The following is a 19,679-nucleotide window of genomic DNA, read 5'->3' on the forward strand; positions in this document are numbered from 1 at the left end:
AGGGATGTCAGTCTATGGATTGGTCTTTGGGAAAGCTTATCATCTGCCCTTGGAGTTAGAACACAAAGCTTACTGGGTTCTCTAGCAACTCGAGTTGGATATAAGCTTGCTAAACGGATGCTCCAACTCAATGAGTTAGAAGAGTTCCTAATTTTCTCATATGAGGATGTTAAATTACTCAAGGAAAGACTTAAGACATGGCATGACAAGCACATTCGGGTTCGAGAATTTGAAGTAGTCCGTACGTCTTGTTATTCAATTCTAGATTAAGGTTCTTTCCAGGTAAGTCAAAATCATGTTGGTCTGGTCCATTTACAATTCATCAAGTTATCCATATTGAGTTGTCGAACTTCAAAGTAAGAATGGTAATTTTCGAGTCAATGCTCAGCGCTTAAAACATTACCTGGGAGATAAAATTGAACGGGATCAAATCTAGTTCATTTTATCAGATATTTAATTTTTCTTGTTTTCCTTTTTAAATAAATGATTTAGGGTATATTTTTGGGATTAATATGTTTAAATAAATTATGTCTAGGAGACTGGAACTTAAGCGGGACCACTTGTGACCCCTCCAGTCTTTCCTGGGGATTGATTGTAACATAATATTTCGAGAAATTATTCCAAAAATGGAAAAATAAATTTTTAGTTTTTCAAATAAAAAGGTCAATTTTGATGCAAGTTTAATTGCAACTCAATTTCAAATTTTCTTTAAGTCTAGGTACTTAATTGAACTATTTTCAAAATTTGGTTGCTCTTTTTTGTAAATATTAACAAGTTAGATGTCTCTTTTTGTGAATATTTTCAAAGGCATCTAGAATAAATATTTTTAATTTAATTTAATAAATAAGATGATAATAACAAGTATATAATTATTTTTATTATAATATATATTAAATATTATCAACTTTGCATAGAGTTAGGATTAGTTTAAATTTGATCATATTTTATAGTTTTTCAATAAATTAATAGTAAATAATAATTTAATATGCGTTATATTAATTATTAATTGTTGTTAACTCTATGTAGAATTAGAACTTAGAATATTTTAATTATTAAATTGTTCTAAGAATTCTAGTTAAACTCCAACCTTTTCCTTATAAATTCCACCAACCTTCTCCATTATTCAACACTCATCAAACCAACATTCATTCACCCATTCAACCATCAATCCTAGCATCCAAAAACCACCAGCAATAGCACTGCCCAGGAGCCCCAAAGCACACCAGTTGCTGCTTCCAGTTCCAGCCCGTACGTGCGAACAGCCCAAGAGCCTGCTCCTTGTCGCTACACTTGCCCACACGTCCAGTTCCAGTAGCCTCTGCACTAGCTCGCTTGCCTGGCAGCTCACCAGGCCTGCTTTACGCACCTGCCTACTGGCCACTCTCCTGTATTCGCGTGCCACCCGCCTTGCCCAGCTACTCATGCAAGGATCCACAAATTATTGCTACCTCTATGATTCCAAGCCACACTTAGCGCACCACTGCTCCCTTACGTGCTGCTGCTGCTTTGCTACTCACACCAACACCCTTGCCTATCGCACTATACCATCGAGGCACCTTACAACCATCTCTAAACCAACCTCCTTTGCTTTAGATTTATTTTCTTTGAGTTCTTGATTTTTATACAAATGTGGTAAGACAAATTTTTCTCCTAAATTTCAATTTTATTTAATTATTTAAATTTTTTAATTTATTGAATTATTAATATTTTATAGTAATTAATTTTTTTTGGAAAATATTTGTTTCCATCTTATGTTCAAGTTAATCATGCCTCGCAAGAGAACTCGTGCCTCTGTCCAAATTGACGAATCACAAAAAAAAAATTCCACAGTGAAGAAGCCAAAGCGAGGTACAAAAGCATTTTCAAGAATCAGTAGATGCACCTAGAAAAAGGCTTTACGCTAAAAGAAAGCAACTATATTGATTTTATGGCGCAGATTCGACAAATTACTGAAGCTCTCAATTGGGAATTATTTTGTGAGAAAAGACCTTGTGCAGATGAGGAGTTAGTTCATGAATTTTACGTGAAGTTTCTATTCGAGGAATCAAGGTACCAATAACATCAAATGCTATTAATGAATTCTTTGAAATACCTAATTTTGAAGGCAACGAATACTCTTCCTTGATGAGAAATATTGAGTCTGAAAATCTGCAAGAAATTCTCAAGGAACTTACAGTTCCGAGTTCTAAGTGGATCGTGTCAAAGCAAGAAATTTGACACCACTAGCGAAGGTATGGTTCTATTTCCTTTGATTCAGTCTTATGCTTATTTCACATGGGACTACAATTCTAGTAGAGTGAATGGTCTTATTATACTCAATTTTAATTGGAAAAACCATTGATGTGGGAAAAATCATCCTAAGAGAAATGCGGAATTATGCCGCTAGATGTTCTGGCCCAGCTTACTTTCCCTTTACGATAACAATTTTGTGCTTGAAAGCTAAAATTCTTGCAAATGTAAAAAAGAGAGGTTATAGCCAGGGCACAATCACAGATTGGGACCTCTACCAAATAGCCAAAGACTCTTGTTCTACAACAACGAGTTGAAGAAAGTGTAACTCCCCAAACTCAACCCGGACGTTATGGCCTAATCTGGCACGTCACATTGAAGTGTTTTAGCGAAAACCTTGTTTTCATTGAAAACCCTTCTTAAAATGAGAAACCTTAATTAACTTATAAAAACTCTCTTTCAATCGCGAAAGCTTGTTCAAAACATATGATTTAGGAAACCCATTTTCACCTTCTCATAATTACAACGCATAAAGATAACAATCCAAATAATAATAAAAGGGAAGGCCTTATTACATTCCAGTCTGAAATTACTTAATAAGCCAGAAACTATATGCTTTCTTTAAAAAAAACAAGTCCAAGTCGTCTTGCTAGCTGGCCATCTCCGAGTCCCTCCAAACATCGAACCTTCTACTAAGCATCACCTGAGAAAAATAAAAGAGGGAGTGAGTTTTCGAAAGCTCAGTGTGTACGACCCTCGACGAGTAATAAGCATTCATCAATCCATAAAATCATACATGCAATGCAATGCAGTACAACCCACCCCAATAATCCAACCAGTACACATCAACTTCGTCCCCCGATACACATCATGTGGGGATATAAATATCGACCCACCCATCTGATACACATCAATTGTAGCCCGATTGTGAAACTACCTTCATTGCAGCAAGCTACCGATCACATATTGGGCTTAATAGCTGTCGGTGGATCCACGGTTGTCAAGCAAACCATACGATCCTCATATACTTCCTTCGTTCCATAATTCCCAACCGATATGCTACCTAAACAGAATATCGTATGCATGCAGCAAATATACATGAACATACATAAGTCTTGCATTCCACACATAGGGGTATTTTAGTCATTTTCACCCTTAGGGGCATTTCGGTAATTTCTCTTGTTATGGGTTTGTTACTTACTTTGGCCCGTTAGCAAGTCCCCGTTGGCTAAAGTGAACAGATACTATGCACCAAGTAGGATTCCAGAGAAGAGCAGGTGAGTCGTTAAGACCGCTTAAGTACCAAGCTCTCCCTAGACCCAATCCTAGACATGCATATACCCATTACCACACCTTAACCTTATGACTCGTCCATGGTCGCAATTAATTAATTAAGTTTTATTTCTGTTAAATACTTATCAGATACCAGGCCCAAACCCCTTACAAAGCCCAAACAAGTGATGAACTTTGCTGACGATCCCTGAGCTTGTAACGTGAATCCAAAATCTATAAAACAAAGTAAACATGTGCACACAGAGTAAGCTATCATAGCTTAGTAAGTCATAAGCAAATAACAACTCAATTATATAGTCAACTCATTAAATTTGAACTAAACCAATTTACTAAATTAATGTCCTAATTAATCTCAACTTATACATTCCATAAATTACACATTTTTAACATAACTATTACTTTGGCCGAATATTTATAAGATTAAATTCTACAAATTTTCATTCAACTTTTAAAGCCAAATATCATTGCACATTCAAATATACTTCCACTCATTTATACAGGGTTACAAAGCAAGATTTAACTTCATGTACATACCTCACTTATTTGGCCAAATACACAAGATAATATACAACATCACATATGTATATTTCCTATATGTCGAATATACATGATAACACATATGCACATAGTGAAGAATCATTTCATTGATATTCAAATTATTTAATCATAAGGCTGAATACACATACTAACCTCACATATGTTTTTCATTTCTATCATACATGATTTAACACAAATATTCAAAGTACTTACTTACCTTATCTCACATAGGTACAAGTTAATTCATACCTGGACATTTAGTTCGTTTTACTTACTCAAACATAGCTTATCCCTGCCTGATGAACCATTCATAATTGGATAGGACACTCGGATAATCACATATATCGTACAATGCCAAAGTCCTAGACGTGGTCTTACATGTAATCACATATCGATGCCATTGTCGCAGACAGGGTCTTTCTCGCACAAATATATCGGAGTCACATATCGATGCCATGGTCTTACTTGCGCACATATATAGGAATCCTATGTCATGATATATGTATCCTAACTATTCCTAAGGTTCATACGGGGCTTTCGGACATCGTAACTCGGTTGAAACGAATTCAGAAATATAGTAACCAAACTTGTTCATATTCGGCTATAGCATAAATAAATCCATGTATTTCATTTCAGTATGTATACTTAGCATTTATTTTCTATTAAGTACGTCTATTTGCTTATAGACTTACCTCGGACGATGTAAAACAGAATAGGACAACTAGTCGACAACTTTCGTTTCCCCCAATCCAAATCCAATTTCTTTGGTTCTTGATCTAAACATATTTAAATTAAGCTCACTCAAACATATTTTCATTCATTTTAGTCAAAAAACACATAAATGGGCAAATTACCATTTTGCCTTGACATTTACACTTTTTACAATTGAATCCCTATTGCACAAAACACAAAATATACAAAATTTTAATATACCTATGTTGGGCTGAATTTTACCCATACTCATACAAGTCCATATATTTCATTTATTTCACATTTTAGTCCCTCAAATTATTATTTTTTCAATTTAGTCCTAATTACTCAAAATCATCAAAAACTCCAACACAAAACATGTTAATCTAATACATATCTTTCATATTTCATCATCAAACAACAAAAATCACAAGCTCGCAACAATGGTATAACTCAAAATATTCACCAAAATAAAAAATTTAAGCATGGGTTTTGTAGTACTCGAGGCAACGATCTCAAAACGTAAAAATTATCAAAAACCGAACTAAACTCATACCTTGATTGAGCTTTAAAGATGGATGAACCCTAGCTTTGTTATTTCTTTCTCTTTTTGTTATGTTTCGGCAATTAGAAAATAAAATGATGAACATGGCTTGATTTATGTTTTATTATATCTTATATTAACATGTTACTTATTTATCATTATAACCTTAATGAAATAATATAAAAATCATATAATATATGTCTATTACCGTCCAACCAATATGCTAGAAATCCAATAACATTTCGGCCCTTATGATTTAAACTACCAAATTTTTAATTTACGCGATTAAGTCCTTTTATTAAATCGGATACCTAAACGAAAAAATTAAATCACAAAAATTTCACAGATATAAATTCACACAAAATAAACACATAAAATAAATTTTAAATATTTTTTTGACTCGAATTTGTGGTCCCGAAACTGATGTTCCAATTAGGGTCTAAATCGGGCTGTTACATTGGCTTCTTATTTTGGCTATTTTTAGCAGTCTTCTAAACCTATAAATACCCCCCTTGGCTGCTCACTTCAAATACATCTCAAACTCATTCATTTCTTCACTTCTCTCTCACTTTTCTCTCTTCATTCCCTTCCATTGTTCTTCATTTTCTTCCCCTGTTCCTTTGTTGATTTCACATCTTGAGAAAGTGTCCTTCAACCACCATTTGGAGCAGTATTCAAGTGTTTGTGGAAGCCTCGGTTCAACAAGAACAAGAGGAGAAGCAAGAGCAGAGCAAACTAGTCAAGCCTCGGAGAAACACCGGATTTGATTCTTATTCCCTATCCTTTTAATTTTTTTGTTGTTATGATGAACATGTCTATGAAAATTTGTGCTGTTGATATGTTGAATTTAATTAATATGGCTTAAAGTTAATTCATGTTAGGTTGATTGCATTTTGTCTACTTAATTTATTAAAATTGTGTTTGTGTTGTTATAGGCCTCGGCAAGATGTTTGATTAAGTAAAACCATGACTAAGTTATTCTTGCATTACAATTGTAAGGTAACTAATGAATTAATTATTTAAACGGATTGAAATTGTAATTAATTGACACGTTACTTAATCAGTGCATGTTTAATCATCTAAGGTAGCTGAGGGTTAAATTAGCAACAGTACCTAACGATACATTAGTCTTGCATAACTTGCAAGATTATTTGGATTAAACTATTTCAAGATAAAAATACATTGTTACCTCACATAATCTTTTATATGCTTATGAGATTGAATTAATTGTTTGAATTGGCATAGAGATATGTATAAGAGATTATTTTAATTTCATAAGTATGTATGTTTGTTAACACATTTGCTTATTATAATTTGTTTAATCGGTTGAATTGACATAGAGATATAGTCAAGAGATAAATGGATTTTGGTAGACGAGTATGTTCGTAAGTTAGCAAATTATTGAGTTTCCGTGAATTTATTTGTAACAACATAAACATGATTTTAATAATTCTAAGCTAAGAAATGTAATTAATCTAACACAATTATGTCATCTTGATTAAAATCATCTTTTCAAATTGTCTATTTGAACTTTTATTTTATTTCTATTTATTTAACTTAGTTAAAATCCTAGTTTTTAATCACCTCTTCAAATCAAAATATTTTTTTTCATCAAAGTGTTTTTAAATTTCATTCATAAATAATTCTTTTCACAATGTACCGATAACTCGACATTTACTTGTCACTTTATTACTTGCTGTGATTGTGTACACTTGCACATTTCCGTTGTTGCAATAGTTTACTGAAATTATTAATATATAAACAGTTATAATAATTTCGGTCAAAATATTAAAGGACATGGAAATTGATATTCTTTTGGAAAGAATATAAATTTTTTTTAACTTTCCATTCGTTTCTCTAAAAACAATAGAATAATCTTGTTTCTTTTTGATATGTGATATCAAAGAAAAAGAAAAGCAATATGAATCCCTGATTATGTTAAGGTTACTAGGAAAAAACAAAACAAAAGGTCTAACAACTATTTTTGAAAACTCTCTCTGAAGAAGTTCAAGAGAGTTTTGTCGTTCGTTCTTTGACTAGGTGGATTATGTAGAGGCTAAGACATTATTGTTCCAGCTTAGGATCAGCATCGTTTAAAGGGATCCTAATGTGATCAAGGAATCAAGCCAAGCGTCTAATTTTGAAGAACTCTTGAAGGATGAGAATTAGCTGAATACTAAAGATCCACTTGTACATGGAGAGCTTAAGGTATTACAAGATCATTTACAATTACCAATTGGTCCTGTTACAAGGGCCTGAGCTAAATGTACAAAGAAGCCCTTATTGGTTTAATGTGTGGGCTTTGGAGCCAAGGCCAAGATAGTCATATTCAAGATGGGATGAACCCAAGTTGAAAACTTATTTAAGTGATGGATGAACATCCAAGTGGGCCTAGATTGCCCATTCGGGCACTTTGAAATAGTTAGAATAAATTCCATCTTTTACTTTTATAAACTTTGCATTTCATTTTGTCCACAACTTATCTAGTCTATACTTGTTTGCTTAAGTATATGAGTGAGAAATTTATACTTTAGTCGTGTGTCTTCTTTTATCACAAGGTTGTGATTTGTTTTAATCATGCTTGTAAGATTTATTTATGTTCAAATCTCATATGTGTGTTTATTAGCTTTTTTGTGTGACCAAGTTTTAGTTTGACTATGCCTTTGTTTTGATATGAACTAATTGTAACAGCCTAATTTTGGACCTAGTCGGAACAATAGTTTCGGGACCACAAATTCGATTAGAAAAAAATTATTTTTATTATATTTTTATGGTCTACGATTTCACAGAATAATTTCGTGAAAATTTTGTTCGAAAATTTTGACGTTTGGGCACTCAATTAGTCAAAAGGACTAAATCGTAAAAAGTGAATGTGACAGCCCTAAATTGACCCTAGTCGGAAAGCAGTTTCGGGACCGCTAAACCGAGTCACCAAAGTATTTGAATATGATATTTATTGTCTAAAATATGTGAATATGAATGTGTGAAAGTTTTAAGCTTCGATTTAGTCGATTGCATGTGAATTTAGTTAATAGGACTTATGTGTGATACTTTTGAAATGTGATAGGTTAATCTATAAGGACCTATTAATGCATGTTGTATAAATGATGGGTTTGCATGTCAAATTACCCAAGTTTTAGATAGTGGTCGGCCATGCAATGGGTTAAAACATATTATAAACATTTTGTGTTAATGTGTTGTGTAAAAAATAATAATAAAATAAAAAGGTTAGTAATAAAGTAATGAAAAGGGAGGGGTGATGAAAACAAAGTTGTTTCACCCATGCTCCTCCATTGCCGTGACTTGAGGAAGGAAGAAGAAGAGGATTCTCTTGCTTCATGTTCGGTTGGTTGATGTTTAGGAAGAGGTATGTTTGATGATTATTCCATAAAACTCATGCATACTTTTAGTTGTTAGTTTGAATTCTACCTAGCCCATGGTTTAAATTTTTGCTATTTGAGGGAGATGATACTTGGCCATGGAAGTTGCCTTCCTTAGTTGGTGTTTGATGTTGTGGTAGTGAGGCTTGAAGATGATTGAGTTTGAGTGCTTAACAAAAAGGATTGGATGTGAGGGTGTGTGAGAATTAGAAAAGGATGGGTCTTAGCAAATTCATGAAGTATTCAGCCATGGTACTAGAATGTTGTAATTGTGTTTAAACTTAGAATTTTGTAGTTGTATGGTTAGTATAGGTAGGGATGACCGAATATGAGAGCATGAATAGATGAAGAGTTTTGTAATTATCAAAAAATTGGTTAATTGATATGTGATAAATGTTAAGTGTTAAATGAAATAGGAATGATATCATGTTGGAATAGGTGTATTCGACCTTTGATTAGGTATGTAGATGATAGTGATAGATTGATGTTGCACATTCGGCTATAGGTAAGCATATTGATGATTCTATCTTGACTTAGATAACCAGCTAAAGGAGAATATTAGCTAATATGTTGAATTTGATTCATGATTTCATATATATGACTCTAATGTCTGATATATATATATGGGCTAAGTACCTTGAATTTCTCTCGATGTTCAAGATGATTAAATCAATTTATTTTTTAAATTAAGCTCAAGAGCAAAGGGGAACTAAATCCGATAAAGGGAAGGAAAAAGTAATTGAATAGCCGTTGGAGTCGTTCGACAACATCCGAGGTAAGTTTTCGAGTAATGGAACTTAGTTTATGATTTGTTTAAGTCGTGACATATAAGCATAACGAATAAACGGTGATATAATGATTCTATTTGAGTTATATATTGAGGTAATTAGTTCATACTTATGACGGGCAGCCGAATGCGTATAGAGATCATGTTATAAAGTAAATCGAAATCATGTTCTTTGTATGTGGCTATTGAGCCGAAAATGGTAATGGTTGATAAATGTCTTGTGTTTGAATTCTAGTATGAAAATGAAATATAGATGTGTTATGACTTATTGAAATATGTGCATGATTATTCGGATGATATCCGGGCTAAGTCCCGAAGGCATTTATGCTAGTGACTATATCCGGGCTAAGTCCCGAAAGCCTTTGTGCTAGTGACTATATCCGGGCTAAGTCCCGAAGGCATTTATGCTAGTGACTATATCCGGGCTAAGTCCCGAAGGCATTTGTGCCAGTGACTGTATCCGGGCTAAGACCCGAAGGCATTTGTGCGAGTTGCTATATCCGGCTAATTCCCGAAGGTCCTTGGGTTTGGAAATGAGTGATCTGGATGTAATAATTTCAATTAACACGCTCATAAAATCCAAACGATAAGGTATGTTTCGTATATGTATCGGAAAGGTTGATTCCTTTCAAATAGTATTCGCTCAATTGATTAACGAGCTTCCGGCCTCTAGTTAGGTTTGATTCCCTATGTATGAATATAGTGGTTGAAGCTTGAAGTAAGTATGATTTTGAGAATATGCATATATGCAATTATTCATTTAGTCATATGAACGCTATACTTTAGTCGTAAATAATTTCATTACTCAAAACTTACTAAGCATTAAATGCTTACTCCGTTTCTTTAATTCTCTCTTTTATAGATTTTGTTCGTCAGCTACCGGACTCGGGATTGTCAAAGTCGAAGTCATCCACACTATCTAAGACCTTTTGGTACTCTTTAGTTGAACTTTGATAGAGGCATGTATAGGACTGACCTTGTTGTTAATTAAGTACCTTTTGGTAATGTATATATTCAGTTGGCCATGCGAAAATGGCTTATATATTTTGAGCATAGCGTTATAATCATTGCGTATATATATGGCTATTGAGAGGTGTGGAATTGCTTGGCAATGATTAGCCATTGGAATGGTTAATCACGATCATATTTGGTGCTATGTATGTCAAATGGCTAGTTGAATCATGGAAACTATGAAATAGGTGAGATTTGCCCTAAATAGATGCTGCAGCAGCAGTGATGTGAGTTTGAAAAATCACTAAAAATAGTAAGAATGTAATTAAATAATGAATAAATTATGTAATCTAATCTTGATGAGTCTATTTTCATATGGAAGAAGCGAAACGACCATATGAGCCGTATTTTATGAGATGTTTAAGTTTTCGTGAAACAGGGCCAGAGCGATTACTGGATCCCCTGTTCTGACTTCGGAAATTCACCATAAATTAACCAGAGATAATTAGAAGTCATATCTTATATGTACAGATTCCTTTTTGAGTCTAGTTTCATTAGAAACAAACTACATATGTATTGAATCCCTGTACAGGGATATATCTACGTTGTAATGCATGAAGGTCAGAGTAGTCGAACCCTGAAATAGGGGAGACTTTAACTAATAAACTGTACTAATTGGCACGACAAAAAATTCTAGAAAATAATTTGTAGATGGATATATGAGTCTAGTTTCAGGAAAAAATTACAGAATCAGTTTTCGAGTTTTGGAACTCGAGATATGATTTTTGAGGTGACTGTGACGCAGTTAGCCAGCTTGTATGGAAATTTTAAAATGAACTGTGTATATAAATGAATTAAGTCCGTTAACACCTTGTGTTCGACTCCGGAAACGGTCTCGGATACGGGGCGTTACAGTGAAACTTGAGTTCTAAAAGTTAGAGGTGTCTAATTGCTATGAAATTTTAAATTGGAGGCCCTTCAATGGTAATTAGACCATTGGTTAATTTTTTGGAAAAAAATGAACATGAAATAGGTGAAATAGAATATTTTAAGTTAGGGGCATTTTGGTCATTTAGTAATTAAAATGAATTAAAAACAAATTGAAAAGCTAGTTTTTGTCCATCTTCAACCCCATGGCCAAATTTCACAAAGAGAAACCATAGCTAGGGTTTTTCAACCTTCCAAGCTCGATTGTAAGTCCGTTTTAGCCCCGTTTTTAATGATTTTCATGTTTTTAAAATCCTCGAAACAAGATCTATCTATTTCTACCACTAATTTGAGATATAGTTAAAGTCTAGGGTTTTGACCCATGATGAATATTTGTGTATTTTTGTGTTTAATGGTAGAAAATGCATGTTTATGGTTAGAGAAACGACTTTTACTAAGTGATTTTCGGTGAAAATGCCTAAAAGGACTAATTTGTAAAAGTTATAAAATATGCCATAAAAGTGTGATTTAATGAAAAATGTTGTAACACCCCGAACCCGAAACCGACACCGGAGTCGAACACGAGGTGTTAACTGACTTTAACCCCTTATAAAATTTATTTTCCAGACACTGTCCAATCTGTGTACTAGTCGTTTTAAAAATCATATCTTGAGTTTTGTAACTCGGAAATCAGTTTCGTAATTTTTCCCAGAAACTAGACTCATGTGCCCATCTATGTATTTTTTTTCTAGAATTTTTGGTCGGGCAAATTAGTACAGTTTATTAGTCAAAGTCTCCCAAGTTGCAGGGGTCGACTACACTGACCTTTTCCCATTACGACTTGGATATCTCCCTGCACGGGGCTTCAATACTGATGCCGTTTGTTTCTATGAAAACTAGACTCAGATAGGAATCTGTACATATATGGTACGACCCCTAGTTATCTCTGGTTAATTTATAATGAATTTCCAAAGTCGGAGCAGGGAATCCAGAAACCGTTCTGGCCCTGTCCCACAAAAATCTGATTATCTCTTAATATTCTGCCCATATAATCTTTTCGTTACTTCCTCATGAAAACAGACTCATCGAGCTTCGATTACATAATTTATTCATCAATTAATTCCACTCCTACTATTTTTAGTGATTTTTCAATCTCATGACACTGCTGCTGCCAGCATCTGTTACGAAAGTAACTAGGTCCATTTCATGCCTACCCTTGATCCAACTCAATCGAACATTCGTGCCATTTTCGCATGGCTTAAAGTTTACATGCCAAAGTTCAAACACAACGTTATAGCTTATACATGCCAAAATGTTCTTCTAAGCCAACTAAGGAGAAAGTACCAAACTTGCTATCCGGTGTGATGACTTCGATGACGGCCTGACCCCGCAAAAATAGATGAGTCCAAGCAACCTATAATGGGTGACAAGGAAACACCGAGTGAGTTTATAACTCAGTAAGTCATAAGCAATGCACTACCATCCATCAATAACATTATCACAAGAGGAAACAAAATGGAACGAGACAATTTACTCCATCCATACCGAACCATACCATAGTTCCTCCAACCTATCGATTCAATTTCATATCAATTCATGCATTCACATTCCATATACTCATCAATAGGACATTGAAGCATTTTCATAAATCAATTTATTTTCGTTACAATCAAACGACTAAACGGCCTTTCACCCATCCTACGATAAATTTTATGTACGTGACTTCAAGTATATTTGTAACATAGGTTCAAACTTACCGAGCTCAACACCAAGTATAAGCATAGCACCTATTAGCCATGTACTCAAGACACTTACCCGATCCGCTGTCCGCGATCGACTCAATAGTGTCGCACACGTAGTGTCCATAATGATTCACGAATGTATATTGAGTCCGCACACTCAGTGCTATATAATCAACTCGCACACTTAGTGCTACGTAATCAAATCGCACACTTAGTGCTACATAGTCAAACTCGCACACTTAGTGCCGCATGGTCAATTCGCACACTTAGTGCATCATATTCATTTCGCACACTTAGTGCAACATAGTCAAATCGCACACTTAGTGCTGTACAATTTAATCCCGCGCACTTAGCGCCAATCTCATGGTCATAAATGGTTATATCCGCATGTTTAGTGCCGAGATCAACAACTCAGTACATCTTACCTCTTTTCTTTTCATTCAACAATTTCATCATCACATACGTACATGCATATATATATGTATATTTATTCATTCCATTCAGCATCAATACATAAACATTATGACCATTTGAAATAATACCAACTACATGCTTAATGACTTACCTCGTGTTGGGTAAGATGGTTCCAACTCGGCTACTCGATGATCTTTTCTTTGCCTTTGCTCAATTCTCCTCCTTTAACTCCTTGAGCTTGATCAATAAATCAACTAGTTTAACCATCTTGCTAAACATTCATAATTCAATTACACATGCATATGTATGTTTGTATATTCGGCAACCATCCACACTAATTACCCATTTAGTCGATTACACACATAATTAAAGGTAACATCACGAATGGCATACTTATGTATATATATATGTATATATATACTTCGGAATGGGCATCACAATTAGATTTAACACCACCTTCATACTCAATTAGATGGCCGAATGCATGTGTATATGCACAATGTCAACTATAACATCATGTAAATCCACATATACTACATTTCTTATGTTCCACATCTTAATGCCCATTATACATAATCAAATTTAACATCATCTATATATTTACTCATATGGCCGAATATACATACCCCCATATAATATCATTTTCATTCCATTTAACACTTAATTCATCATAAATTTCCCCCTTTGCTCTCTTTTTTTTCTTCATGGCCGAATGCTCCTTCTACTCCTTTTACCTTCACAAAGCATGAATTTCATCATCCAACTTACAAGCTTACAATCTCATGAAGTTTAACCTCATGGTGCCTATCAAACTCTCACTCATTAGCTTCTATCATAAACCTCCAACAACACCCAATAAACATATACTTTGGGGGTCTATGGTAGAACCAAGAAAGGAACTCATAGATATCAAGATGTGAGCAACTACCATTATTCATCTAAGTTTAGCATGAAACACAATCATCACCCTTATTAATCTTTTATAGCCGAAAACCATACTCACCCCCAAAATCGAAATTTCAACATGGTTTACAAAAATCACTTGATAACTCACTCAATATCAACTAAAATTTCAAAAGCTAGTACAAACTTCCTTACCTTAATAGTGACCTAAGATGACCGATTGCTTCACTCCCTTCTTCTTCCTTTCAATTCGGCCAAGAAGAACAAAAGAACGCAACTTGTTTTTCTTTCTTCCTTAGAACATTCGGCCAAGGGGAAGTGAAGAAAGATGGACACCTTTTTTTTTCTTTGTTTTCTTTCTTACTCTCACGGCAATGGGGAGGGGAAGAAACAATTACACACATCCTTTCCTTTTTCCATTTCTTTATTCCCCATACTTCTTATTATATTTTATCCTACATACCTCACTAGGCCAACATGTTCCCAACATGTTTCCACCCATAGCATGGCCGGCCACTACTTATTAGGGGGAAATTTGACATGCAAGTCCCCCCCTTTTTTCCACATGCACTAATAGGTCCTTACGCATTGACCTATCACATTTTAAAATTTTCTCACATAAGTCCTATTGACTTAATTTACAAGCAATCGACTAAATCGAAGCTTGAAATTTTCACACATTCATAATTACATATTCTAGACAATAAATATCACATTCAAACATTTCGGTGACTCGGTTTAACGGTCCCGAAACCACTTCCCGACTAGGGTAGATTTTGGGCTGTCACAACTCTCCCCCACTTAAGAAATTTTCATCCCCGAAAATCTTACCGGTAAATAGGTTTGGATATCGTTCTTTCATCGAGCTCTCGGGTTCCCAGGTTGCTTCCTCGATCCCGTGTTTGAGCCATAACACCTTTACTAACGGAACCCTTTTGTTTCGCAACCCCTTCACTTCACGAGCTAGGATACGCATCGGCTCTTCTTCATAACTCATATCAGCCTGAATTTCAACCTCCGACGGACTAATTATGTGCGAAGGATCAGATCTATAGCGCCGAAGCATCAAAACATGAAAGACGTCGTGAATCTTTTCAAGTTCAGGGGGCAAAATCAATCTATATGCAACCGGCCCCACTCGTTCGGAAATTTCGTACGGCCCAATGAATCTCGGGCTCAACTTGCCTTTACGGCCAAATCTGAGTACCTTCTTCCAAGGTGACACTTTAAGAAACACTTTATCTCCCACCTGATATTCAATGTCCTTTCGCTTTAAATCCGCATACGATTTTTGACGATCTGTGGCTACCTTCAGACTTTCGCGGATTACCTTTACTTTTTGTTCGGCATCTTTAATCAAATCAACTCCGAAAATTTTACTTTCACCAAGCTCGGTCCAAAACAATGGCGTACGGCATTTACGACCGTACAAAGCCTCATAAGGTGCCATCTTAATACTTGATTGAAAACTATTATTGTAAGCGAATTCAATCAAAGGTAGATACCGTTCCCATGAACTACTGAACTCGAGGATGCAACATCTCAACATATCCTCAAGTATCTGAATTATCCGCTCGGATTGACCATCGGTTTGGGGGTGAAAAGCGGTGCTAAAATGCAGCTTGGTACCCAAAGCTTCTTGCAATTTCTTCCAAAATCGTGAGGTGAATCTCGGATCTCTATCCGACACGATAGAAATAGGTACTCCATGTAATCTCACAATCTGGGAGACATACAATTCGGCTAGTTTATCCAATGAAAGATCCGTACGCACGGGGATAAAGTGAGCTGACTTAGTCAGCCTATCAACAACAACCCAAATCGCATCCTTCTTACTTGCGGACAATGGCAGTCCGGACACAAAGTCCATTGTGACTCGGTCCCATTTCCACTCGGGTATCATGATCGGCTGAAGTAACCCTGAAGGCACTTGATGTTTGGCTTTCACTTGTTGACATATTAAACATCTCGAAACAAAGTCAGAGGTGTCTCGTTTCATACCATGCCACCAAAATCGACGTTTCAAGTCGTTGTACATTTTCGTGCTCCCCGGGTGAATTGACATTCGGCTACAATGGGCTTCGTTCAGAATCATCGGAATGAGTTCCGAATTCCTTGGAACACACAACGACTTCTAAACCTCAAACAACCATCATCATCAATCTAAAACTCCGATTCCTTGTTCGAAACACACTCAGCTCGTTTTGCAACCAATTCATCATCGACTTTCTGAGCTTCACGAATTTGATGAGTCAATAATGGTTTGGCTTCTAATTCAGCTACTAACACATTGTCAGGTAGAACAGACAAGTGTACATTCATCGCTCGCAAAGCAAACAGTGATTTCCGGCTTAAGGCGTCCGCAACCACATTAGCCTTTCCCGGGTGGTAATCAATGACAAGCTCGTAATCTTTCAACAACTCAAGCCAACGTCTTTGTCGCAGATTCAAGTCTCGTTGAGTCATCAAATATTTGAGACTTTTGTGATCCGAAAACACATGGCACTTCTCACCAAACAAATAATGTCGCCATATTTTCAATGCAAACACAATGGCGGCTAGTTTGAGATCATGGGTCGGATAATTTCTCTCGTGTGGCTTCAATTGTCTCGACGCATAGGCCACAACTCGACCTTCTTGCATCAATACACAACCCAACCCAAGTAGGGATGCGTCACTATAAAAGACAAACTCTTTACCCGATTCGGGTTGCACCAAAATTGGAGCTTCAGTCAAATGAGTTTTCAGTTGATCGAAGCTTTTCTGACATTTCTCCGTCCATTCGAACTTAACATCCTTTTGAAGTAACTTCGTCATTGGTGTGGCTATCATCGAGAAAGCTTTGACAAATCGTCGGTAATAACCGGCGAGTCCTAGAAAGCTCCGGACTTCGGTAACATTTCTCGGAGGCTTCCAGTTAAGTATGGCTGAAATTTTGCTCGGGTCAACTCGAATACCCGATGCGGATACCACATGACCCAAGAAGCTAACCTCTCTTAACCAGAACTCTCACTTACTGAACTTAGCATATAACTGCTTATCCTGCAAAATTTGTAACACTAGCCTCAGATGCTCAGCATGCTCAGTCTCATCTCTTGAATAGACCAAGATGTCATCAATGAACACAACTAAGAACCGATCCAAATATGGTCTGAAGATCCGATTCATCAAATCCATAAACACCGCAGGGGCATTAGTGAGCCCAAACGGCATCACTAAGAACTCGTAGTGACCGTACCTCGTTCTGAAAGCAGTTTTGGGTACGTCCGAATCTCGAATCCGCAACTGATAATAACCCGATCTCAAATCTATCTTTGAAAACACCGATGCTCCCTTTAATTGATCAAACAAATCATCAATACGCGGTAATGGATACTTATTCTTTATCGTCACTTTATTCAGTTGACGATAGTCAATGCACAACCTCATGGTTCCGTCCTTCTTTTTCACGAACAATACTGGTGCACCCCAAGGTGAGAAACTTGGTCAGCGAAACCTCTATCCGTCAACTCTTGCAATTGAGCTTTCAATTCTTTTAACTCGGTTAGTGCCATACGATACGGAGCTATCGAAATTGGCGTAGTTCCAGGTACAAGCTCAATACCAAACTCTACCTCCCGAACAGGTGGCAAACCCGGTAACTCTTCAGGAAAAACATCCGGGTATTCACAAACCACCGGCACCGATTCGGGTTTCTTTTCTAACTCCTTGTCATCAAGTACATACGCGAGGTATGCTTCGCACCCTTTCCTTACATATTTCTGGGCCAACATTGCTGATATTACAGCTGGCAACCCCCTTAAGTCCGCAGACTCAACTCGGATTATTTCGTTATTTGCGCACCTCAAATCGATAGTCTTGCTTTTGCAATTCACAACCGCATCATGCGCGGTTAACCAATCCAAACCAAGAATAACATCAAACTCGTCGAACGGCAAAAGCATCAAATCGGCTGGAAAACAGGACTCTCGGATTATTAGAGGCCATCTCTTACACACTTTATCAACAAGTACGCATTGACCCAAAGGGTTTGATACTCGAATTACGAGCTCAGTAGACTCAACAGGTAGAGTCTTACTGGTTGCTAAGGTTTCGCATACATATGAATGAGTAGAACCAGGGTCAATCAATGTAATCACATTAGTATCAAAGAGAGTGAAGGTACCAATGATGACGTCGGGGGAGGATGCCTCCTCTCGTGCGCGAATGGCATATGCTCTAGCAGGAGTACGGTTCTCGGCTCGATCGGCCGTATCAGAGGCCCCCCTCTGACTACCACCCCTGCCTCCTAAAATTCTCGGTGGTCTACCTCTAGATGTCACTCCACTAGGTCTTGCACCTTGAATCTTATTCTTCTCATCCAGCTCCGTGCAATCTCTAATGAAGTGGTCCTTCGAACCGCATCCGTAACAGGCCCTGCTAGTAGACTTGCCCCAACATTCACCTAGGTGTCGTCTTCCACATTGGGGACATTCAGGTTTCTCGTGACGATTATTGCCCACACTAGCTACCGAAGTAGCTCGGGAGCCCATCGATGGTCTTGCCCTGATGGAATTTCCCGCAGTCGCCCTCGACTTATTAATGTCCTCCCTGAACTTCTTTACAGCTGAGAACGGAGCTTTACCCGTCGATCTTTTACGATAATCTCTAGCTTCAAATTTAGCCTTCCTCTTCTCCTTTCCAAGCTCTTCCGCCTTGCAGGCTCGTTCGACTAGTGTTACGAATTCTTTTATTTCCAAAATACCCATTAGTAGCTTTAAATCTTCATTCAATCCTTCCTCGAATCTTTTTCACATAGCAACCTCATCAGCTACACACTCCCGGGCATACCTACTGAGTCTTACGAATTCATGTTCGTATTCAGATACTGTCATACGGCCTTGCTTGAGTTCCAAGAACTCCTTACGCTTCTGATCAATGAACCGTTGGCTAATAAATTTCTCTCGGAATTCCGTTTGAAAGAAGTCCCAAGTTACTCACTCGTTCGGGACTATGGAAATCAAGGTCCTCCACCAATAGTAGGCTGAGTCTCGCAACAAAGATACAGCACATTTTAGACATTCGTCGGGTGTGCATGACAATTCATCGAACACCCGAATGGTGTTATCAAGCCAGAACTCGGCCCTTTCGGCATCATCAGTTACTATGGCCTTGAAATCCTCGGCCCCACGCTTCCTAATCAAGTCTACAGGTGGCTTACTCAGCCTCAGAGGATTAGCGACTGATGGCATTACAGGCTCTTGGGGTGGATTATTCAAATTTGGGAATTGTTGGACAGCCGG

This window comes from Gossypium hirsutum, chromosome A10 (genome assembly GCF_007990345.1).
Source record: "Gossypium hirsutum isolate 1008001.06 chromosome A10, Gossypium_hirsutum_v2.1, whole genome shotgun sequence".
Lineage (NCBI taxonomy): Eukaryota > Viridiplantae > Streptophyta > Magnoliopsida > Malvales > Malvaceae > Gossypium > Gossypium hirsutum.